Source organism: Ornithodoros turicata, chromosome 3, assembly GCF_037126465.1.
Source record: "Ornithodoros turicata isolate Travis chromosome 3, ASM3712646v1, whole genome shotgun sequence".
Lineage (NCBI taxonomy): Eukaryota > Metazoa > Arthropoda > Arachnida > Ixodida > Argasidae > Ornithodoros > Ornithodoros turicata.
The window spans coordinates 40,247,468-40,273,688 of record NC_088203.1 but is presented as its reverse complement, the minus strand read 5'-3'; the positions used below and the strand labels follow the sequence as shown (position 1 = coordinate 40,273,688).

The window sequence follows — 26,221 nt, the reverse complement described above, 5'->3', positions numbered from 1 at the left end:
GGTGGTCAACAGTACACGGATGACTTTGACTTTCCACGGGATATTTACACAAAGGGTTACATGAACTTGCTTCACAAACTGAAGCGCAAAGACGTCCCCCTACCTCCAGAGGCCTATCAAAACGAAAAATTTATGCTCTATTACCACCTCACACCAGACGTGGAGGTGCACTCACTCATAGTGCAATAGTGCATAGTGCATAGGTGCAATAGTGCAAGCCAACGTTCGCCTTACACTGACATTTGCTGCAAACCTTACGGAAGCTGTGACTGTACTTTTTATTTCGGAGACTTCTCGTGTTCTGGAAATCAACAAAGACCGGCGAGTGAAATTCGTCTAGAGAAGATGGAAGAGTGGGAGTTCTATGCAACGTTTTCCCGCAACCATTGCACAAGGTCTTGCTTCCGTGGGACATTTGCATGTGACGAAACTGCGCAGCAAAAAGCCGAGCCTGGTCTTTACGTGGTGAACACCGCTCCCAGATCTTCACATGGAGAACACTGGACACTATGTCATATTGCCTGGAATGGAAGCATCTCTTATTTCGACAGTTATGGTACCCCTCCAGTGTACAAGGAATTTTACACATTCATTGATCACACGAAATCGTTTCACTATAATCGAAAACGACTCCAGGGATATGAATCTGCAACCTGTGGACTCTACTGTCTCTATGTAGGTGCACTTCTCTGTTGTGGATTTCCACTACAAGAGTGTACTCGAAGGTTCTCACCAACAAATTTCAAGCTCAACGACAGACTTATACCAACTCTTGTGCGTAAACAATTCCAGAAAGGGAAGATGTTGTCATGCTGCAGTGTGCTCTAAGAGATCAATAAAAAACATGTTTGTTGTTTTCCAAACAAACTGATTTTATTTACTTATGCCAACAAAAGGGTATACAATAAAGCATTATTCAGACTCTGAGATACACAACATTGTAACAATATTACAAGATAAGCTACGTAAAAAGTTTTGTGTGAGTACAAGAACATTGAGAGTATCACTCCAAAAGTTACTTTTTTCAGAATAATACAAGACATGCTGCTTACAGGCATCTGCTGCCTAATCAAGTATACAATTTCATTTTGAGACTCTGAGATGCGTGCACAACATTATAACAATATTACAAGATAAGCTACATACAAAACTTTTGTGCGAGTACAAGGACGTTGAGAGCATTACTCCAAAAAGCATTTTTTTTCGGGAATGTTAATACAAGATGGTGCTGCTTATAGTCATCGCTCTCTAAATCAAGCATACAATTATTAGAATAGGGATAACACAACTACAACCATTTGTGAGACACTGGACTTTTAATTACAATTACAAGTACCTGTGGGATACAAAAAAAAAAGGTTCGTCAATTGTGTTGCTTGAGAAAAGCATTGACTTCCCTTTTTATTATTCAACATGTGAACTCCATAACAAAGTCTACAATACAGTCACCACTCTTTCATTACAGTAGCTAATCACAAGACTGTCATACCAAAAGGTAATGTCTCTACTCCATCCGAGCAAATATATCGCTTTGTGTCCAGAGGGTTGAGAGCTATTTTTCTCACGGTCACGCTTTTGTTTATGTTGTCCTTCTGCACGATGAGGTTCTGTTTAACCCTGTGTATTGTGCCATGTTCAAGAGCATCTGTGTACATGGAAAAGTGAAGTTTTCGTGCTTCACACAGCTTTACACCTTTGGCACGGTTGTACTGTTTCTTGCTACAGAGATCTAGTGCATATAGCTTGGGTTCTAAGCAACAAAAACCAAGTATATGATCATGAGGCATCTCATTCTTAAACTTGCCCAGTACCATTTTGTTTTTCGTCGAATACAAAGGATTGTCTTGCTCATAGGCTGAGTTGTCCAAGTGATCATCAGCTAGTTCAAGCAGTGTCTTTTCATCGCTCAGCAATATTATATAGGAATCTGTGTCCATGTACAACAGTCTAGTATCGGGAGCTACACGCATCAGATGATTGTGATAGAAGTCAAACATCTTAAGCTTTGAGAGTTCCAGTATTGTGAAACCCAAGTATAGTGGTTGTTTCATCTGAAGCACTGCCTGGGAGAACTGAAACAGGATTACATGAGCACTTAATGCTCGAAACTGTTTGAGGTTTGGCTTACGCAAGAGTTTCAAAACTTGTTCGTCCGTCACTGTGAGGCGACAGTCTACAAATTTCCTCACTTGCATACAAAATCTGCCGAAAACAGCATTTATCATATACTTACTTTTCTGACGCTCGAATGTATTAGTGGCATTTTTTCGCAGTTCATGATTGAAATCCACATATAGTCACGAAGAAAAGGTTTCTGGTTGAATTTTAGAACTCTGTGAACCTTTGTGACTTGCAACCCCAATTGCATGTACAACTGCAAATTGTGATAGTGAAGAAAGTACTTCTCTTTGTTGAACAATGTTAGCAGCAGCTTTGGCTCGATAGCTTTCGATGGAAGCCCAAACTTTTCCATCAACTGTTTCTGGTAGTCTGACAATAGGTCGTAGGGAATGGACATTTTCTCTGGTGCAACTGGAAGATCACTATGACGATCATGAATTTCTTGATCATACAACAGATCCACTTCGAGAAAGTAACCAATACATGCATCATGTGGAATGCGAGTTACGTCTAGGTTCTCAATTTCTTCCTTTGTCAACCACTGAAACCCTCCATAGGGTAGCGACTCTCGCATTACTGATCCATACAGACCGTTAACGTCAATGTAGTTAATTATTCTTGTCGGTTGTGTTGGATCAAACTGCTCTGTTCCTGGAATATTTGCGGTCGCTTTTCGAAGAGAGCATTGTGTTACACCTCCTCGCAAGCCATTCTCAATTAGCAGGTACGGTTCAGGGTCGTGAATGAGTTCTAGTTGTATCTCACTTATTTTTAGTGCGCAGGACATGCTTAACCCTGGGAGAGATACGAAATGCAGGGGCTCAATTTTGTGCACATCAAGTGTCCATTTGCGAAAGTTTTGAAACACGTCTGCTAAAAGCAGTGTGTCAGTGAGCAGGTACAAATCTGAATATTCGCCTAGACTTGTCATTTGGAATTTTTCGAAGACATTCTGCACATGATTGTAGTCTTCTTCACTTACTTCCACTCCATTGAGTGTATTGAAGAATTTCTCACGAGGTGGTAAACAAGGCTCATCATAGACATCGAAGTCAGTGATATGGCTGTAGCAAAAGACTCCCTTGCGAACGACAAGTCCAAAGTGTTCTTCGTTTGAGAAAAACTGTCGCAGACAATGAAAGTTTTCCACCCCCTTCTCACGCAGATTTTTCACCAACATTTCAAGACTTGCATTTAGGAAACTCAAACTGTCCATGAATCTAAAGGACCCAACGTCAATAGATTTGAATTTTTGACAGCTGCTGGCAATCACTCTTATTTTCGATTTTTTGAGCAAATGCAAATGAGACACAAGGAAACTCATATCATAGTTAGCATTGTGAGCAATGATTGGAATCATCTGAGGTGTTCTGAAATTGAGGTTGCACGATTGACACAAGGATTGTCGAAACGTTCCACTTACATGGTCATGGTCGCGCACTTTTGGTTTCTTTGCAAACGACTCTTTGCAAAAGCTACAGTGGGTGGCGGCGGCGTGCTGGCGTTCGTTCTCTTCGCTCATTTCCAGAGGTGCAATCTGCTGTATCCACTCCAAAATTTCGTCATGTAATCTGTGCAGTAGACTCATGAACACAGCAACACAATTTGGTCCACGAAAAAGGTGTTTCTGGAGAACATTTGAATCTGACGCTCGTATAACTAAGAGGCAGAAGGAGGAGGGGATATGATCTTCATACACATTTCCTCCATCAAGACACGGTGACAGGACACTCTCAAAGTCATACACACAGTAGAAAGGTACTTCAGCCAAAAGACGCTCACCAGCGAACTCTAAAGTGTCTCCTTTCTTTGGATAAACTGTCTTGCCTACTTTCTGAAGTTTGCACATGTTTATATGATTACTCAGGACAGCTTGTGTAGTGAAACCCATGGTACATCGCTTGCAATGGAAACGTCCACGTTTTTGAAACAAACCATTGAAATTTGTGATGACCACAAAATGAGAGTCAATCATGAGTAGATCCACATGTTTTTCGCATTCCTCGTTCACAACTTTTATAGGGTAGACAAATTTCTCTTCCCTTTCATATGCATAGACATTAATGGTGATGCCATTTTGCTTTTCAAACATTTCTACATCTTTGGGATACGCGATGGGAAATGACTCTGGGAGCACATACTGAGATAAGTATGACCGATACGAGGATGCTCTATGTCTTCGAAATCGATCAGCAGGATGCAATCCTGCTATCACGGAAAATGCAAAACACATATTTTGCTCACCCTCGCGCAGACCGTAATCCACATTCAGTAGAGACCTATTCCTTCGTTTCAACTCTGCAGGCAGCTCAAAGTCCCTACAACCGATTAGTTCAGGCAGTAGACGTCCAACATTGATAATGCATGTGAGAATACGAAAGAGGAAAAAACCAGAGCCTTCGATTTCGAGACTTTCCAAGTTGTGGGCAATTTCGCTGCCTGACTGAATAATAGCGGGTTCTATGTCAACTTCTGACCATACTGTCCTCACCTTGGAAGGCACGAATCGTGTATCAAGTCGTATCTCATCATCATCCACTGTATGTCGTCCAAGTTCTGCTTTGAGAAGGATGTAAAAACGTAATGGGAAACCAAAGTATCGCAACACACTACCAATATACTGCCCGTATAGATGAAAGAACGTTGTCACATCATGACCAGCCTCGTCTCTGTCATGCAAGTGCAGCTCGAAGCGTCTTGTGTAATTTCGAAGTGTGCATAAAGTCTCACAGAATGGGATGCATGGTATCTCCAGTTGGTGTACGTTTGCCAGATGAATTTGGAGTCCTACCGGTGTTGCGTAGAACTGTCGCTCATGTGGAGCACACAAGTGACAGGTGACCATGATTTCTGAAGCTACTTTTTCTTGCCATTAGTGAAAATGATGTCTGGATACGCCAACTTCTTGCCATTGCGGTATCCATCCTTCTTCTCCATTTGGAGGTTTGGTAACTGTCTCATCTCTTCCAGGTCTTCGTCCGAAAGTCGCTTGAATCTATTCGGAAGGTAGACTTTCACCTTGGTCTCATTGTCTGTCAGTAATTCTACGTAGACAGTGTCTCCATACATTGTCTCAATTCTGCGAATATCCAGAACATCAAATTTTTGATTCTTCGATAACATACTCATCTTTTGAATTTCTCCATCTCCCGACTTTTTCAGTTTGTTGAGTTTCTTCAAAATCGATGACATGCTTTCCTCGGAAAACTGAAAAAACGCATGGGGGAAAAGTTAGTTGGCTCAACATGTACTCAGAGGGCGGCATACCTCTTCACACTCAGATTCTCACTGAAGAAAACCCAATGTGCGTGACGGTTTACATACGAAAGACAACTCAACATTTTTTTCGCAAATCATGACCTTGAATGTCTGAACAGTGAACAAACATGCATATAGTCACGTTATATCTTGTCAGGCCTTTTGAAAGTCTGCATCCTCCTCACACCACGTGGTGAACGAACTTGTGTAGACTTGTTATATCTTGTTAGTTCTTGAAGCATCTTGCATGGACATGTGCTACAGCCTTGAACCTACTGTCTGCATCTTTTTTTTCTAACCTGCATAGACATGTTATGTCTTGCCAGATCTTTAAGACCTTGTATAGTCGTCTGCAAACCCGAACGTAATCTCCACATTTCTTATATTATTTTCTCTTAAGCAGTTGCTGCAACACGTTTTCTTTTTTTTTATTATGTGAAGTCTTTAAAAGAAATATATTTATGAAGTTACGAAAGAGACAGTTATAAAAGCGAGTTTGAAATAGTAAAATGTGCAGTAGCTCTTGACGGTGACACCAGAGTGCCATGGCAAAGGAGAGCTCAAGGTGGTCCGATATTGAAACACAACCCGGTGATTCGTGGTCCTCATCAGACGGTGATGAAGAAACACCAGACGGAGATGAGTGCGACAAATCGAACAAAAGTGTCTTTCGTATGCTAGCACCATGTCGCCAGCAGCACAGATCGTGGAAAGAACTTTCCAGGTGTGGTCTAATGGAGACGAAACGAATGTCTTTGGTGGAGGCTTTCAAGATTGTCACCAATATAGTCCTCTTTCAAGAACTCCCCAAAAGTCTTCCAAACATTGGCGTCTGGGAGACTGCCAAAACCATGTATGCGAGTCTCAATAGAGAGTGTTTCGTTTCATACGACACACCATTCGGTTTGTTAACCAACTGGTCACACAAAATCGATGATTTGATGGACTACAAACAACAAATCGATCCTCTGTTGCTTTCAACAGAAAGCCTATGTTTTATCGAAATCGCTGTGAAGTTGGGATACCACTCAACAGCAAAGTTCATCATGCTGTTCGTGATTGACTTTCTCAATTGTCGACTTGAAAACTAATGTATAGCAACTGTCAAATAAATTCAGATTCTATGAAAAAACTTTCTCAGTTGCCTCTAGCAAGTAGATTGGAGCGGTGTCTCTCTCCTACATGCGCTGCGAGTTTCTGAAACTTCACATAACATCATACTGTATAGTATTTCACTGTGAAAAAAAAGATGACCGAGGTTGAATCGTACCGCTTCATTACTCCTGGAGAAATTGAATTTGCCGTCACTCATTGTACCCTCATCACGTCTTCAAAAGGGTGTCACAGTATCGACTTCAAGCAGACGCTCACCAACTCTCGCTACTGAAACATCGCCACCGCTTACACGTGCTGCAAAACGCGCTCGCCATCAACAATGGATTCTCTTCTAGCTCAAGATGAAAAGAGTTACTTTGAAGATGCAAAGATACTGTCTCACTTCCCCTCAAGACATCATAAAAAGGTATTGGCAATGCTTCAACTAATAACAACTGTACTGGCGTACGACGAGAGTGGAAGAGTTATCTGTCACGGCAGAGTGATTCCCCAATCGTCTATTGTGGAGTTATTGCAGTACGAACTTCACAATAAGCAGCCTGCTTGGATGAGAGGTGACGTTTCAGCTACGATTAATGCATATCTGACTCTCGACGCTCTTCGAGTGCACGGCAGGAAGCGAAAGTGTTGATGGCTGCCTACTACGATCCACAACATGTTGCCAGTTTTGGCGGAATACAGAGACTTGCGCAAGGCATTCGTGTAAAGAAGAGCAAAGTTGTCAAGTTTCTGGAGACGAGTGACCCTTACAGTCTGCACAAAGAGTTCAAGAGACCTTCGGTGTTCCGTAAAATAGTAGCTCTTGGTGTGAAGGAAACCTTCCAAAGCGACCTGAAGGATGTACAGAAAGTTAAACATCATAACAGCGGCTTTCGCTATTTGCTATTCTGCATTGACGTTTTTTCTCGCCTTCTTGCAGTTGAGCCCATTCGTAATAAAAGACCTCCTGAGATAGTACGTGCTTTAAAGCTTGCCTTCAGACGAATCGGAACACCCTGTCTTCTGCATACGGATCGCGGGGGCGAGTTCGTCAACAGTTTAGTGCAAACGTTTTTAAAGAAAAAGGGTATTCATTGGTATAGCTCACATAGCCAGTACAAAGCAGCGCACTGCGAGAGGATTCAAAGAACTATAATGTCTACACTATATCGTATCTTTACATATCAGGGCCACAAACGATATCTAGACATCCTACCTCTCATAGTAAAAGCATACAACAATCGAATACATAGATCTCTTTCTGCTAGACCCGTGGATGTAAACAAAGGAAATGAACACATTTTTCGAGCGAGCCTCTACCCCACCCCAGCTGGACCACCAAAGAAACCACGATACAACGTTGGAAATATCGTGCGAATTGCTAAATACAGACATCAGTTGGTAAAGAAGTACTTAAGTTCTGCAACAACAGAATTGTTTATTGTGCGTGCTATCAAACTGGGTTATCCCAATACCTACCTATTACGTGACCTGAACAATGAGGATATCATTGGTGGTTTTTATGAGAGCGAACTTGTACGAGTGCGACAAATTCCAACAGTAGAAAAGATTATAAAAAGACGAGTCAAGAATGGCGAGCTTCAGTACTTGATTCACTCTGATGACAGCTCGAAGTGGGCACCGGGAAATTATCTTTTTGATTGACTGGTTGAATATGGACTGTTCACAGACTTCGGATGTACCCGAGGGACGCAGGACTATCGAATACCTCGATTTTCGACTGCAAGATCTGTGTGGAAAGCCTCATGCAACATGGAAAGAAATGATGGACTGCAGTTTGACAGAGGGATCCGACCCAGTGATAGTGGAAGCCTTTAAGGTAGTCACAGACATGGTGCTATTTCAAACGATGTCAGATCCCCCTCCAAGTAGGGATGTTTGGAAGATTGCAAAGAAAATCTATGCTGGAGTCCACAGTGGCTGTTCACTGAGGTCGTCCCCAGGAGGTTTGAAAGTAATCCAAGACTGGGCATGCACAATTGACAGTCTGTTGCTTTACGTGGATGAAGTGGGTGCTATACAAATTGCTGAAGAGAGTCTATGTTTCATGGAGTATGCTGTCCGCTCAAAACTTCATTTTGTGGCAGGCTACATTAGTATGATGACCATTGACCTTCTTAAAAATAGACTGTTGCCTAAAAAAAATTCCATGTAGCAAAAGCGAAACAAAAATTCCCTTTAAAGCCTCGTTCTTGTCATTTCACTGTGTGACATGGATAAGTGCGGGTGGTTTGTCACTTCTCTTGGATTCCATATATGTCTAGCAATAGTACTGATATTACAGTTTAAAAAGCCACAATTTTCCACTGTACTTCAACAAGGCAACTGTACCCTGGAGGTAGAACTGGAGGAATACGTTTATGTGCACAGGTGCCCCTCGGACTTGCTCTCCATTAGAATGTGGGATAAAGATGGTCGAGCGAAGCGCTATGGTGTTACACTGACACAAAACGAGACGCGTCAGTTGGATGAATGTCTCCATCGAATCAATGTTAATGAAACATTTCATTACCAGCATGAGTGTTTGCAAGTGTGTTGTCTATGTGATGAACGCACGTTGACACTCCGTCGGTGTCCTGGCAACATGTACTCTCTGAGTCGAATGGTTGGCAGACGACCTTCCGGCTATGGAATTTCCCTGTCGAAAAAAGCCATCACTTCACTGTCCTTATATCTGAATAATAAAAGTGTTATGTCTTGAAAAAGTATGTCTCTAAAGCTTACCATGTTCGTAATCCTCACAGCGTCAGCTGGGAGGGATTTTCATTTTTCCTCCCCAGGAATTTCTTCTTATGTAACCACGCGAGGATCGATTAGTATCGGCTCTCCGGAAAAAAGAGAAAGATGGTGTGATTCGTGCGCCTTCCCCCTCCCAACGGATAACAAGTCTCAAGGCTGGTTAGCAATCAGGTAGGAATCGCTTGTGAAATGCGTAAGAGGGATTCTGGAGAAAAACAAAGAGAAGCTAATTTACATGAGTTGCATTGCAAGTATGAGGAACACCAATACTGGAGTCACGTTTGGCGAAAAGAAACTATTCACTACTTAAGAAAGACTAAATAAGACTCCATTATCTACACGTACATCTTCGCAAGTCAAGAAAAAAAAAACTGTCAAGTGAATGTAATTTATAAAAGATGCAAAGCAGCCAGGTACAGTCGTATGAGGAAAAACCAATGCCAGACACGCATTCGAGATAGCGATCAAGGAGAAAAAGAGGTTATTCGTTGATCAAGTCGCCACGGGGGTTGTTATCTACATCCTCAACAAAATACTTTGTACGAAAACATGCAAAGAGGAACTAATTCATATGGGTTACACGATCAAGAGTGTAAGGAAAAGGCGATATGCTTAATTGCTACAAAGAACAACGAAAGAACGAGAGAGATTAGTCAGACATATTTGACTATATAAGATTACTTGATAGCCACATGCCGTGTGTCAGTGTACGTCTTCAGTGACCGCCGGCATGTCTCGTAAGTATTCTTCCTTACGTACTAGTGCCGCCTTTTCGGGTCACTATGACTTGTTAGCATAAGAGAAAATCACTTATATATATAGCACGAGAAGTATGATATATCGAATAATATATTTGGGAAGCTTTTTCGAAAAAATGACTGAAAGAGGGTTCCACTTTCTAGGAAAGACATATCTTTGAGGTCTGTGACTTGCTCGGAGTTGCTGTGCTTCATGCATCCATGTAGTCCTCTATGAGTAGGTGTTTTGTAGGACCTTTCCAAAAAGTTTTTTCAACCCACTGGAACGCGCACTTTCTAGGAGTATCCCTCCGGTCCAAATAGTCATGTCCATGATTTTGAGTTGCTGTGCAGTTATGCTTCAGACATCCATGCAGTCCCCTAAGGGTAGGTGTGGTCTTTGCAAAGCTCCCTCGACTCAGTGGAGCGTACACACTTTTTCTAGGATCACCATCCAGGTCCATTTTTCGTCAAATTGTTGTGCCCATGCTTCGAGTTTGTGTGCATCAGGCAACCATGTAGTCTTCCACGGGTATGTGTCTTTGTAGAACAATTCAAATAATTTACTCACCTGAGCATAATTTTTCTAGGATCATCCCCATGTCCATTCAAAATGTCGTGTCCATGCTTCAAACTGCTGTGCTTCATGCAATCGTCTTACAATGAAAATAAAATATAAAAAACTAGACATATGTTTGGTTATCAATCACTTGCATGAGCCGGGCCGGCGCGAGATTGGTCTGGGCTATCTTGCTCTCAGCGTACTGCTAACAGCGCCTGGCTAGTTATGTCACTGCTAAATACGCACTGCTCCCAGGCAACGTCTGGAGAGCTCCCAGCGTCCTGCTAATAACGTCCGGCTAGCTATGTCATTTGCTAACTACGTACTGTGGCTACCGTGCCCGCCACCCCAGCGTAGAGCAACGTGTTGCTAGAATTACGTGATTGCTCCCAGCGTCCGGCTGGGTATCTCAGTGCTAACTACGTACTGCATGCTCCCAGCGTCCTGCTAACAACGTCTGGCTAGGTATGTCATTGCTAACTACGCACTGCTCCCAGTGTAGAGCAACGTGTTGCTAGAATTACGTGATTGCTCCCAGCGTCTAGCTAGGTATCTCAGTGCTAACTACGTACTGCTCCCAGTGTCTGTAGAGCTCCAAGTATAGTGTCGCGTGTCGATGTAGTTACGTCATAGCTCCCAATGTAGAGTTCTAGCACTACTCCCTCCATCCATGAGAATGAGGTACTGTTCTCTCATCACTTCATGGGTTCTCGTAGCAGTATAACTTTGTGATTTTCTAGCTGACTGCTGCCATGACATGTGCCTCTAACTGGAACTTAGCCTGATTGAGAAAAAAAGCCCCTCCATCCATGAGAACGAGGTAGTGTTTTTTCATCACTTCATGGGTTCTCGTAGCAGTATAACTTTGTGATTTTCTAGCTGACTGCTGCCATGACATGTGCCTCTAACTGGAACTTAGCCTGAGTGAGACAAGAAGCCCCTCCATCCATGAGAATGAGGTACTGTTCTTTCATCACTTCATGGGTTCTCGTAGCAGTATAATTTTTTTATTTTTAGCTGACTGCTGCCGTGGCATGTGCCTCTAACTGGAACTTAGCCTGAGTGAGACAAAAAGCCCTCCAACCATGAGAATGAGGTAATGTTCATTCATCACTTCATGTACGTGTTCTCTAGCAATATCATTCGTGTGATCTTTCAGCTGACCACTCCCATGACGCAAGCTTTAGCAGTGAAATGAAGCCTACTTGCAAATACTTGATTGCCCACAATGACCTGCCTTCGTTTCAAATATAAGAGTGAAGTACCAATAACTACACACACAGTGCAGTAGGCTCATACTGTATATGGATGTGTACATTCTAACATGCCTTGTTAAGTAATTTGTTTGGCGGCAGATGCAGTCACATGTAGATGCAGTTGTTTGTACCGAACAGGTACAACCTGTTAGTTTAGTTAGTACTTGTTAGTTTGAGTGACTGAGCCTGATTTCTCCCTGAATTTACCGTACTGGAAGTCCTTCCACTCAAATTTGCATAAATTCAGAGCACATGTTTGTTTATTCTCTTTGTGCTCCACAAACCTAGAAAAAAATTCCCGAAAGCTTTACGCTGTATTCATAGCCCCAAAAGCTCCATAAAATGTGAACCAGTAATGAAGCCCTGTGTCATTTCAGCCTGCATGCAGACCTAGTCTCCATCACGGAAGTTTTACAGGATGGGATGTGACACTGGCCATCAGGGAGTGTTTGGCCATCCTTGTAGGCTCTTCATTTGAGGTATCCTGGTTACTTTGCACTGCTCGATATCTAACTCTCTGATTGAGGATGCTACTGTCCTTGGAACAGCTGAGATACATTTGCCTTGGCAATTTTTCTGGTGGCCAGGTTCCAGCATGGTGTGCCAACAACCACGCCATACACTGTATGCAACGGGATAGGATGACAAAAGCGAAGGATAAGTAGCCTATATGAAGTCCGTGGCCTATGGCATGGCCACACGGCTGCGAACAGGTGTGTCACATGGCAAACGTGCATTTCCTAACATACTTCTCTTTCTTTTTGGCAGGGCATTCATGAGTGCAGAAGTAATATGCAGATGCAGCTGTTGAAAGTCGTATTTATTCTGCCTTTGTAGCTGTACAAATCTACATAGGAATTGGGCAGCTATTAAGGAAACCATAAAAAATTTATAATTAGAAATAGAGAAAGGGTTGCAAAGATGAATGTGCACAAAGGAGGTTACGGTGGTGGTGGTGGTGGTGATGGTGAAAGGGCTTGCCGTTGTCGGCCTCACGTATGTGGGCAACGTCACGACTGACGCCCTGGGGAAATGTGCAAAGGAGGTGTACAATTTTTCCTTACATGCTTGTGGAGCCAATGATGACAGGGATGCGTCTGAAGAAAAGCCTATGTTGATGTCACTGGCATGTCCCAACCTGAGGCTCTTCTTATACTAATAAAGAAGTCATGGACTTACATGGGTACTCCTGTAGAGCTTATGGACTAGGACACGTTTGTAGCACACATCTATGTACTGAAAAGGAAAACATCATGCATTCATTTGTTACTGATCGGTGGGAAGTGAAACTATAGCAAATTGATATACATCTTGTATCTGTTTCCTGTTATCGTTCATGTGTTCTTTCAATAAAGCAATGTTTACATTCTTCGTTGTTTGTAGACTGTATTTTACTGTGTAGTGGCTGTTGGGTTACTACAGTAGGGTATGTGCCTGGCCCAGTATTCTGTGTCAAAGGGATAGTGTTGTGATTTTGCAGTTTTCACGACCAAACCATCCTGTGTACCTGTCTACGGTGCACACATTGAATACTGTCCACAAACACCTGAAAGAAAAATGAAAGTTTCACCTCAGTGAAAGGGAATGAACATACACATTGTCAGAGAACACCTACTGCATCACACATCAGGAAGGCGAAAGCCTTTGTACAGTTCGGAAGGAAAATTGTCCCTTATGGCATGTACAGCACATGCTGGGAGGACCTTCCTGCAGTGCTTTCCTAACGGTCCCCAGAGCCACCTGGTCAACTGCCTGTAGGAGACGTACCTAAACTTCCTGCATGTTCCATAGGCAGGTATAAATTATGACATGTAAGTTTCTGATAACAGAAACTGAACGCGCACGTGAATGAACTCACTTGTTTACTTCGCTGTTCCGGATAACGGCGTAGTCGTCGCTTTCTCTCACATAGCAGTAGGACACCTGGAGACACCTCAGTGTCCAGGCACAGTATCTCAAAATACTCATTTCTTGTTATGCAACCGCTGCGTTACTTCTGTACCGCCTCGTTCACTTCGCGGCAACAAAGGCATTCCTCTGCTGTCGGCATCGGTACACATTTGCCGCAAGTACACCTGAACATGAAGAAGCAGTACCGACTTTCCACTGTGACCCTCTCAACGGTTTCATTGCACATGTAACTAACCAAAGACTGTTCCCAACGCGGTCAGGCGACGGCGATGGAGGCAATCCGTCCTCCGTCGACGACTCCGCGGATGGCATCGTGTCGTGTTGACTCTCCGGCGTGCTGTCATACGAACAGAAGTTTTGCCGGCGTGACCGTTCGAGTATCCGAAGCTCGAGGGCACTCAGGTTTGGTAAGCTGGACATCGCAGGGCGCGTCTCCCAAAACACTTTCGGTTTTGCCGCAAACCCGGACGCGGATGACTAAGCCGAAAGCAGCCACAGGCTAGCTAGCCGACACGAGCCGACCCAGTGTTGTTGCGAGGGAGTACTCAGCCTTTCGTTCGAATGCAATCTTTGAAATTCGATTACTCAAAGAAAACAGCGATTCCAAAAGAAATATTTCGGAACTGAGATGTGCAGTTCCTAAACTTTCAAAAGATCATAAGATTTCCCTGGGTTAGAATTTACAGTTTACAGTTCCTTTAAATCTTCGTCTTGCATCTTTGTGGAGAGTATAGACGTCGTCGTGTTGTAATTCTTGTAGGGCTTCTTTCCTTGTGATTTTCCGTGCCTTTTGATAGCGTTTGACCCCTCCGAGCCCACCGTCAGGTGACCTGTAACTCATTCTTCTTCTGAGAAATATTCTTTGTTCGAAGATGAAATCAACTTTGTTCTTTGCGGCGACTTGTAGGTCTCCCACAACATTTTCTTCTTTGATTTTATTTTCTGTCTGATTTTGTGTGATGGTAGGAGTTTTGACACGTTTAGAAACCAAGCGGGCCTCACTCGTTTATGACCAATTCCATTATACTAGAGCCGTGAATGGTTTTGTTGTTATGAATGATTTCTCCTTTTTCGTTCCATGACAAACTCCTCGGTATCGCTGACACTATGCGTCTAACTTTTTTAATATTTATATTATCTTGGTAGAGCATCATAATTGAATTTTCTGCTAATACTTTCCTCAATTTGTAATGGTTTTTTTATTGGCGGATCTGATTCTATTGCCAGTTTCAATTGATTTTTTATGATGTAGTACATAGCTGTTAGCATACGTTTCACCTTTTTGTCTTCGCTTTCATTAGATTCCAAAATAGTGTCCACTGGATTTAATACCTCGATTTTTGTTGCCATTTTCAAACACCGGCTACCTTAGCTAGAGCCCGCCCTGCTACACCACCTAATGTACTAGTCAAACCTCTCAGTAATAGTGGGAGTAATGGGACCAAACCTGCTCGTTGACGATATAAAAACTTTTGTAGCTTCTTTGGTGATTTGTGCAATGTTTTATATGCGATGTATCGAATTGTAGCTTTATATTTCTTTAAATCTTTGTATAGTGTTGGTGACAGTTTAACATTACCATTCAATATATTCTTGCAAACTTCGGAAAGAGCTTCAATGCTGTGTGGAGGAGCCTCCTTCAATATGTTTTCCCGTTCTTTTGGAGTGCAGGTTGCAAGCACTTTAAAGGAGCTCGGAAAGCACTTTAAACACTACCATTTTTTTTAACCAAGCGGTTCGTATGCTTATTAAAACGTGCCATGCGAAGCAATTCTATCAACAGGTGCACAAATATCGCAGAATTCGATTTTGAAAATTGCGACCGTGCGCAACGGTGGCAATGCCCGGAACGAACCGTCGAGCCACTTGCGTCATTTTGACGTCGGAAAAGTGGCGCGGCTGATTGGTTCCGAGGACCGTCGTCTGCTATGGTCTACATACACTATTCAAGGTTAGGCCGTGAGATTGTGGAGGCCATCCTCATTGAACTCCCCGGGCAAAGTCAACCAAAAATCGGTCAACCTCTCCCCGCTCGACCTTGCTTTCCCTAAAGCGACCTTCCGGAGTAGGTGGATTATGAAAGTAAACTTCAGGTGCCAGTTGAACGCTGTTCTGTTCATGTCTGTGTTTTGTGTGTTTGTTATCGTGGTGACTGTTTGTTGTTGTGTTGTTGGCGGCAATAAGTATAAACACAGTGCAGCACTAAGCGCTGCTTCATTTCACGCCTCAAAATGATCGCTGCATCGCTATGATCACCGTCACTTCGAGTAGCAACTTTGCTAGCCATTCAGTTAATTCCTTATTCAGCTGGAGGAGTGTTCTTGCCCATACGTTGTCAGATACAATCCAGTGAAATCTATCGCAATATGCCTTCGCCGGCACGTCATGGCATCAGCCGTTGAACATTCATTGCCCGAGTTACACACAAACACAGCCAAACAGTGTCATAAGACCACCACAATTTATGGTCAACTTAGCAATCATCGAGCTATACGAGAATTGGCCGACGCAGACTACAAATGTGGACGACGCAGACACGCAAGTATGAGTTCATCCGTGCTCGGCGCCTTTTGTTTTGTCACCATATAGTGCATCAGTTTTATCCACCATCTAGTGACTGACAACGCTGGTTAAGTTTGAGTCCGCCGACATGTCAGCGCGCACTGAAACAACATGTGACTAGCGTAAATTTTAGGTGAGTATAAAATGCACATGTCGCGCGCGGGAAACTGCCAACTGCAAACTGTGACTAACCCAGCCATAATATTGCAAGCACACAAGTAACTAACCAACATGCCGCCCTGCTGAGCCAAATGACTGCTAAAATGTGCCTTTCGTTCGCTAAGACGGCTTGGACACATATCGAAAACCCCAGAATTTGAGTGGTTAAATAGTGATGTTATGTTCTTAATCGCGGCATATCATCTTACGAAGCAACATTTTCCCTGGTTTTCCTTGTTTCCAGAACATGAATTTCAAGAACGGGGGTTTCACGACCAGGACTATTGAGGTCCTCCCTTATTCATGGCTTGACAGGGAGAAAGCAGGGGGAAAGAAAACGGAAAGAAAGAAAAGAAAACCAGTTATCACTGACACGGATAGAAGCGCGGTCGCCGCCTTCCACTTTTATTACGTCACCAATGACGTTTTTTACATTCTCCTCCTCGTTTGACCCGGAGGAGCGAGTCGAGTGGGAGCGAGCGCGGCGGTGTTCAAGTGTCATTTTTTCTACGAAAAACATCGCGTACGAAGAAAATTTTCGTGTTAATCATCAACGTAACATGAAAAACGGTTAGGAGCAACTAATATTTATTCGAACAAGAACTTTCGTGCAAGAGACTGCACTTCTTCAGGTTACACAACTAAGTGCGACACGAGTATATATACCAAGTGAACAGATACAATAAAACAGGTTTCCAGAACTAAGTAAACACAAAACAACCAGACAGTAATACAATGCATCACGTGAGCAACCGTCACATAAGAATCAGGAAAGAGAAGGTGTACGGGTAAATGAGACATTCGGAGAATTGGGGTTCAAAAGATTTGGTGGTGAAAAAACGGGGGCACAGGTGGATGTCTAGCCGTGTACGAGGGGAACACAGCTTTTGTTGAACTGCGTGGGAAGGTACGAGTGACCTTATGGGCTGAAGGGAAAATGGAGCTAAGAATGCTAAGAACAGAAGGTGAATGGAGTAGCTTAGCTGGATGATGGGTTGAACAACTGCAGAGGACCGCCATGAACGTTTAGTCCCCGTGGTTTTAAAGAAGAAAATTTAGAAATGAAGAAGGACTCGCGATTTTTGCGTTTGCAATCGGTGGTGTAGCCAGATTCCAGAATTGCAATGAACAGGTGTGTATCCATGTCGTGCCCGGGAAGATTAAAATGTATAGCAACGGGAGTGGGGCGATTATTGACAATGTCGGATTTATGACCGTAAAACCTCTGACGCATGGTGTTGGAGGTTTCACCAATGTACTGAACATTGCATTTCATACATGTTATTAGATAACAAATGTTAAAGGAGTTACAGTGCAAAGATTGTTTAATTTGAAAGGTGTAGTTGTTTATGGTACTGGAGACCGATGTGCAGGTAGAAATAAGATTACAAATTTGGCAGCGTGTGCCGTTGCAGGGACCCGAACCAGGTGTTGTAGTACGGCGCAAACGGAAAGAACTAAGGATATTCCGGATATTCCTTGACCTGCGGAATGTAACAATGGGGGCAGAAGGAAATAGTTCTTTCAATTTTTCGTCACTGTGTAGAATGTTAAGATGGCGCTGGAAAATAGTTTTCGTGTTTTGTGTTTACTTAGTTCTGGAGACCTGTTTTATTGTATCTGTTCACTTGGTATATATACTCGTGTCGCACTTAGTTGTGTAACCTGAAGAAGTGCAGTCTCTTGCACGAAAGTTCTTGTTCGAATAAATATTAGTTGCTCCTAACCGTTTTTCATGTTACGTGTGTGATTCCCTCTTCGCGGGCTCCTTGACAGTGTTTTATTTTTTCCCCTTTTCGACGTATATGTTAATCATCAAGTTAAGTTACCTACTTCCACAACGCGTTCGGAACGGAAATTTTTTTAGACGGCTTTCAGAGCTCCTTTAAGGAAAGTTAAATGGTGACGTAGACTTTTCAGTTTGGTATGAAAACAAATTGCGACTCGAGCTTGGTTATACCTGTTTGCAATCTTTTATCAGACTGGGTAAGTGGGTGTAGGTCAATCACTAGATAACCAAATGGTTTCGCTGTTGCTTGTTCGAATGCATTCAGAAAGTATGGTAACCGTGATTTCCTGTAGATTTGTCGTCCTAGAAGTTCGAGTTGCCCACGAGATCTTAAATTATTGAATAATATTATACAGGGTGTCCCAGAAAACGTGTCATTGAATTATAATAAAAAAACTACGCCTCCTAGAATCATGCGGTCAACAGCATTTGTTCTTATTAGGTTTTTGCCACCTCCTAATGTGAATGTCATGTACTCCAAGTTTAATTATGTAAATATTTGCGAACTGAACTCGGAAATTTGCCAAGTAAAGGTCACTTTTTTACCCCACCAATATGAAGAGCGTGCCGAATTCACTCAAATTCATGATAATTCACAGTGCTATTCACGAGCTATCCCATCGGAAAAAATAGCCGAATATCATGCTTTTCGGAGCACCGAACCATAGCGCGCGATGGCTTTTTGAGCGCAATCGCTCTCAGTGCGACGAAAGGAGGTTCTGAAGCCAGCCCACAGAGTGATAGTAGAAAAAGTAACAGTTCCTAAAATTGGGAGAGGGAAAGCATTATCCCAGCGAAAGTCGGACGTGATAAGCCGTGCCTGTTTTATCTCTTTCTGCGATGTCGGGGAGGGCTGGGTTTCCAACCTCCTTTCGTCGGACTGACAAAGATTGCGCTGAAAAATTCATCGTGCGCTATTCTGTGCGACTTCCGTAGAGCATGATATTCGGCTATTTTTTCCGATGGGATAGCCCCTGAATATCCCTGTCAATTATCATTAATTTGACTAAATTAGACACGCTTCTCACATTGGTGGGGTAAAAAAGTGACCTTTACTAGGCAAATTTCCGACTTAAGCTCGCAAAAGTTTACATAATTAAACTTATGTTACACGACATTCACATGAGGAGGTGGCAAAAATCCAGTAAGAACAAATGCCATTGACCGCATGACTCTAGGTGGTGTAGTTTTTTTACTATAATTCAATGACACGCTTTCTGGGACACCCTGTATATGTGCTGTTGTGGGATAGAGTGCGGTAGTTTACATCGTTATGGAATAAGTATTGACAAAGAAAAATAATTGATGCATTCTTGTGATGGGACGCTCTCGTATAGAGATGAACCATATCTTGCATAACATTCTTTTCAGTCATAAGATCATCAACTATAATCAGTGTTGGTATGTTCTCATCCCATGTCATTGGTAATTCTTTACCAAATGTAATTTTAGTGAATTCATTCTGCCAACTAGCATCATATTTTCTAACATAAAATATTTGTTCTGGGACTACACTGAATACTGATAGATTTGTAAGGATGTTACGAACTAGACATGAAAGGTCCACATATAATAATTCGTGCGGGGTGGATGAAAGAAAACGGTCTTACGTCGGACATTGTGTCGCAGAGGTAGAACTGAAACTGATAATAAGATGTATTGAAAACTAGATTTATTACCATCCAGTGCATCGATTTCATCAAATTGACTTTTCGCAGACTCTCGTTTGGCCCTGAGGAGACATTCGTGAGACAAAACGCGACTGATAGCTTCAGCTTCTGCTTCATGAATTTCTTGTTTCAGACGCCATTTCTTGTCTTCGGGAGACTCAACTTCCTCCTCCTCCTCTTCACATTTCTTTCCGAAACAGCGACGAAAGAGCGTCCGCATAATTATTTTGGGAACGAATGGGAAAATGAGGCCTGGTCTGGGGAACGAATGGGAAAATGAGGAGGTGGGCTCGTCCGAAAGGTAATAAATGGGAAACAGTGGAGAGGAGGTTGTATGATAATGAGGATGCGCACGTTTAAAAGCGTCTTCCTCACTTGACTGATACATGTTCAAAAAAAATGTCCAACGAAAGCGGTAAGTTTTTGATTCGCAACATAGTTCTTTTTTCTCGTGACTGTTGTCTTTTTCAGTATCTAGCTCAAGCCCGATATATTTTGAAAATGGTAAGGAATTATAATGAATATGGGGGAAAAAGGTGTTAAAATTTTATTTCTTGTTTCAGCTCCAGACTCGCCGCCACCAAATTGTGTGTATTATTGGAATGCAGTTGTGCACGTTTAGTTATTATTATTTGATAATATATTTTCAGCTTACACGCCAGTGTCCGACGAGAGCAGTAAGTTTTTTGATTTGCAATGTGGTTCTTTTTTCCCATGACTATTGTCTTTTTCAGTATTTAGCTCAAGCCCAACATATTTTGAAAATGGTAAGGAATTATAATGGACATGGAGAAACTGTTTAAATTTGATTTCCTGTTTCAGCTCCGGAGTCACCTCCGCCAATATGTATGTATTATTGGAATATAGGCGTGTATAGTTGTGTATATAGTTGTTGTGTAGTTGTGTATGTGTATAGTTGTTGTGTAGTTGTGTATTATTAATTGATAATAACGTTTTCAGCTTACACGCCTGTACCACAGCCAACGCCCGAATGTGAGTAAAAGTTACAGGACACGATTACAATAATAAATGAGATTCTCTTTCAGATCATTGGAGTGCGCCACTGCAATGTATGTATTATTGAAATGTATAAGTTGATATTAATTTAGATTCACTTACAGATTACTGGAGTCCGCCGCCACGACATTGTATGTATTATTGGTGTGGTTTCATATAATAAAAATAACTGCTTTTTCAGGTCAGTGTTGTGTCCAACGTGAGTTATCGTGTGGTAAGCAATGTGACGACGTTAATTTTATGTTTTCTTTCAGGATCTGAAATGAAAGAATTAATTAAAAGTGTTATTGTGGAGATATTCAGAGACATATTTAGAGAATAATAAATGTATATATTCTTTATTATGTGGATTGTGTTTCTTCTGTTACAGGTCGTGAAGGTTTTTCGGCTGGGTTTTTCTCATTCACCTGATTCGCATCACAATTGGCACAATTCCCAGCACAATTTGCTTTAATAAATATGTCTCAACTTGATTGGCATTACAATTGGTATTAATAAATAGATATTCACTTGTACTTTTTGTGTATGACCTTTCTTTGCATGTCTCTGCATGTTATAAGCGCGCGGACAACCCTCCGCACACGCGCCGCGCGGGGAAAAATACGCGCAGGGCTCAGGGCAGGGGTCCAGGTTGCTGAGTGGACCGGCCGTAGTCTCGGCATGCCCTATTACTACTGGCTTCTCCTCAAATGCATCCCTATCGTGGACAAAAATTTTAGACCTTTTCTGTGCCTGTGCACACCCATCTTTGCAACACTTTCTCAATTTCTTATTATAAATTTCCCATTTTTACCTCATACCAGTCCAACTGCAGCCATTGGTGCGGGCTCAGGTCTTTTGCAGACCGCTACTATTTCACTGTAGCTCACATCTTTGCAAGTTGTTCGTGTTTCACTCAGGAGGTGATCTACATCCTCTGCGAAGATAAGATATGATCATGGCTAAGTGTCTTCCCTATGCTCTTTATATCGAAACATGGCCCCTCATGGCTGTAATGGCTGTTGAAAGCGTGCCAGGGCAAACCTAGACACATTATCTCGAAGCTTGCATACATTGTTTCCTGAATGACAGCTGATTTGTATACGTAAGCTCGTGCTGCTAAGTAGAAGCTCTGCATTTCCCTCAGAATTGGAGCTACACCTGTAAAGGTGGTCACAAGTACGCTGCATCCACGGGTTTAGCTCAGCACGTGCATGGAACTTGACCGCAGATTCAAGCCTTTTCTTAACCCGTCGGTATCTTAGCCCTCTGTTACAAGGTCGTCTTGTAGACTACATGGCCACTAAGCATTCCCGAGCGTGGCATTTGCATGGCATTTGCAATTGTACAAGCTTGTTCTTTTTACCTTTTACTACATGTACCTTTTATGTCATTGTTGCAGATAGAATTATTGTAACAGAAAATTTAACTACGCAAAAGCCTGTGTGCCTTGTTTTGTATTATTTTTTCGTGCCCTCAATACTTTCTAACAAGAATTTGGTTTTCCTCCTCCACTGCCTTCTTTGTTCCCTTTCTATAATGTACATCAGTATAAATATCTGTACCATGTCTGTCTGTATCATGCCTAATGCAGGACAGACTCTATTCGAAAGCTTCTGTTTCAGTAAGATTATTTGGATGTTTCAGTCACTCATGACCGTGAGTTCTGATAATCCTACCTGTGTCGCGAAAGGGAGCCTGCGACCTTTCTGGTAGGTGTCGTAGGTGACGTCTGTTGAGATGACTTTAATATTAATCAGCTCGAGTAACCACAGAACCTGGTCAACAGCAAATACTACAAGGTGTCATTTGAATCAGTGAAAATATCAGGCGCTATGAATTCACACCTTGGCTGCACTGGTCCCCACTGAAAAGGATTGTGCAGGACAGCAGGATGTTCCCTGCAGCCATCTTGTTCACTTCTGGCCGACGTTTCCAAGATAAATTGTGTTCACTTGGGCACTCTGCTTTTGTGGCGAGAAGCATGACGCGAACATCTCTGGCCACTTTGTGAGATGAACCGGAAGTTCTGAATATGATGCACATTTGATGTACTTCTTTTGGTCTAGTGAAGCAGAGGGCGCAACACTGCAAAGTAGAAGAGCTTTTGGTATCTGCAAACTTGTATCAGCAGGCCATTCAAAACTGTTGTCTTCAGATCTCCAGAATGACTCAACAGCTGGTTCCACCACTGGTGCAGATATTGTCATATCATGCTCCTGCAAGGCATGCAGAAGTTAAAATGTTAAACAAAACAAGAGCTTCAACCACCTGTGAGCATGAGTGTGTATGGACAATAGGTGTTGAATTCATCACTGGATGAAGGTTGAGAGGTGTTGATGGTAAATCATGCGTTGACACGCTTTTACTTCTGAGTTTCACATTCTTGCCAGTCACGATGGAAGCCTGTGTCGCTGATATGGATGAAGAATGCGGTCAGTATCTATAGCGCATAATTTATTTGACACTTATATTCTCCTGCGAGAGCTCAGGGCTCCCCAGGGGAAGGGGCATATTGCGTTTGGAACATTACGCAGCGTAGGCATCACAAAAAACAATTTTAATTTCAAATGAACCACCTATATATATTATTCCTGTGTATCAGTAAATACATACCTCGTCTGCACTGATGTTCGCATCGTCAGACGTCACATGTTGAAACACTGGTGTCGGGACTGCCATCCGTGTGAGAAGTTTTCGACCGTCCGCTGCTACTATTTCGTACAACTCGTCAGAGAAATGGGTTGAGCAAATACAGGGTGGCTCACGAATGTCTTGACCAAGCGCTCGCAACAACTTTCTTTTCCGTACATTTTCCATTCGAATCTTGTGGTACACAACGTCCCTTGTCGAAAGAGCACACGTGGTGTATCCCCGAACATTGCAGTAGATACCTGGCATCGCTGTCAGGTAAAGCTTTGTTCAATTTTGGCAGAAAATGAACTTTTTTGCGTACACAAACCTCGCAAGACCACAATAAACGCCGTCGCCATGCAATATGGTTGGGAGGAGAGCAGACAGAGGGCGCTGACCGCTGTATAGTGTATACTGTTTCTTCGATATTTTGTAGAATTGTCTCAGTAATTCTTGTGATTTCATTATAACATCATAAGTTCATTGTGTATTACTTAGGTATCACGTGACAGGAGTACACCCATCATGACTTTTTTAGCTATTACCGGGCGCAACCTACCGTCCGATTTAATTTTTCTAATTTATGTTGTGTAATAATTAACCCGTTTTGAGTGCTTAGGCTCTATGTGAGGCATCACACAGGCAAACACTACCAGGTCCCACACAGAAACAGAGGGGTCAAATTTCACTTTACAGTTCCTTTAATTCCTACAATGAGTTTTCATGCATGGCGTTTTTCTGCAATAGTTTCCTAGGCTTGATTATTTCCATTTTAAACGTCGCCAAACGCTCTAAAAACGCTATTTAGCACTGTTTTCATGATCTAAGACGTTTTCAGCTTGATTTTTCGATTTCCGGCACATTTTGATTATTCGTGTTCTCCACCTCGCTAAACGCTCTAAAAACGGACGTAAATGCGGACGTATCGTTATAGTAGAATAAAGGAAATAATCTTGGGATAGTGATTCAATAAATAACAGATCCCCTGTCTAGAGCGTACGCGTCCTTGAGCCACGCAGGTGCATGCTTGGGTCATACCGCGACTCTATTGTTTCAGGTGGACCTTGTCCAGAGGAGATGGGTTGGACATTAGTGGAAAAAAACAGTGTAGCCCTGAGACAATAAGATGATGTCACGACTAATGAGGAAGGTCTGCACAGGGCGCAAGGAATCACTTCTCTCTTGGGCACTGGCGGGTGTGGACGCATTAATTCTGTTCCTAGCAATTGCGTTGGTCGTTAGTGGAAGAGCGTAGCTTCGGTGGGGTTCCGTTTGCCTCCTATGGGGTGCAGATGTGTGGTTCATCACTGGTGAATGGTGGATTTTGTGACGAGCGGATTTACAATGAAGGAATGCAGTGTACATGTCCGACGATGGTGAGTGTCTTTTTCACTCTGTTCAAGAATTTGCTTTCCTCTGTTGCCCAGCGCTCGTGCGATTTTTCCTCGTGTAACAGGGCTCCTGACATGCCCCAACCTGCATGCTTTCCTCTGTTGACGCTTTGTATTTTTTCTTTTCTGACAAGAAAAATTCTTGTTGATCATTCTTGCCTTGACGATGACGCTAGTGTAGCCCTGAATGGGAATAGTGCTAGAACAATTCTTGATAATTTTGCGATTAAATTAGTTCAGAAAGTAACCACAAGAGGGACAGATGCATGACTTTATACAGGAGTAAAAAGCATTACAATTCAGTTCTGTGCCTGGCTCTCGGATAGAAAGGACGATACGATAGATTGATTGGGTTTTTTTTTGGCGCAAAAGCGACAAAGGCCATAGAAAGGACGTATCGTTCTGCACTCCTGTGACTGCCGTGTTGGTGGGATGAGTTGTTGTGTAACCAATTCTTTCGCACGTAATAACTTTGCCCCTTTTTGACGATTTTCATGCCCGTGCATGTCGGCCGCTGGTTGCTGTTGTACCTGTAAGGGCATCCCCGCCATTTTCTATCTTCCGCAAAAGCTGCCTTGGGAACGAGAGTAGCGCTGTCGTGATTCTTAATAATTTTGCCATGAAATTAGTTGAGAAAGTAACCGCTAGGGGGGCTGCTGATACGTAACTTTATAGAAGAGAAAAAAGCATTATGAGTAAGTTCTGTGCCTGGCTGTCGGATGGAGCAGTCGCATCGTTTTGCGCTCCCCGTGACTCCTGTTGTGGTGGGCTCAGTTGTTGTGTAACTAATTCTTTCGCATGTGATAACTTTGTCCCCCCTTTTTTATGATTTTCATGCCCGTGCACGTCGGGCGCTGGTTGCTGTTGTCCGGGCATCCCCGCCATTTTCTATCTTCTTCTGCCTTGGGAACGAGAGTAGTGCTGGCGTGATTCTTAATAATTTTGCCATGAAATTAGTTGAAAAAGTAACCCCTAGGGGGGCTGCTGATTCGTGACTTTATAGAGGAGAAAAAAGCATTACGATTCAGTTCTGTGCCTGGCTGTCGGATGGAGCAGTCTAATCGGTCTGCGCTCCCCGTGACTGCTGTTGTGGTGGGCTGCTTTGCTTCTGTGCCTGATTCTTTTTGTTGTTAGCTATTGATGGTTAGCATATTTACTCTTGCTTTCACAGCCTCCGTATTATGAGTGTTTTTCTCCTTGCATGTCCAGAGCTGTCCTAACCTGCCCAGGCATGCCATGATGACGTTACAGCTGCCGTCACAGGATGTCCGGAACTGGTGGTCGCAGCTGAAGATGCTTTCAAACCTGCCTCTGTGCTCC

The 26,221-nt window shown here is 42.8% G+C and overlaps 2 long non-coding RNA genes across 2 annotated transcripts; both read left to right on the top strand.

Annotated features, from left to right (window-relative positions):
• The first annotated feature begins 10,328 nt into the window (after window positions 1-10,328).
• On the top strand, window positions 10,329-10,628 carry LOC135386898 (uncharacterized). Its single transcript, XR_010420698.1, has 3 exons — window positions 10,329-10,358; window positions 10,417-10,503; window positions 10,562-10,628. It is a non-coding gene; the product is annotated as an uncharacterized LOC135386898 (long non-coding RNA).
• A 782-nt stretch (window positions 10,629-11,410) lies between these two features.
• On the top strand, window positions 11,411-12,766 carry LOC135386897 (uncharacterized). Its single transcript, XR_010420697.1, has 4 exons — window positions 11,411-11,492; window positions 11,551-11,629; window positions 11,693-12,268; window positions 12,377-12,766. It is a non-coding gene; the product is annotated as an uncharacterized LOC135386897 (long non-coding RNA).
• Window positions 12,767-26,221: the final 13,455 nt, after the last annotated feature.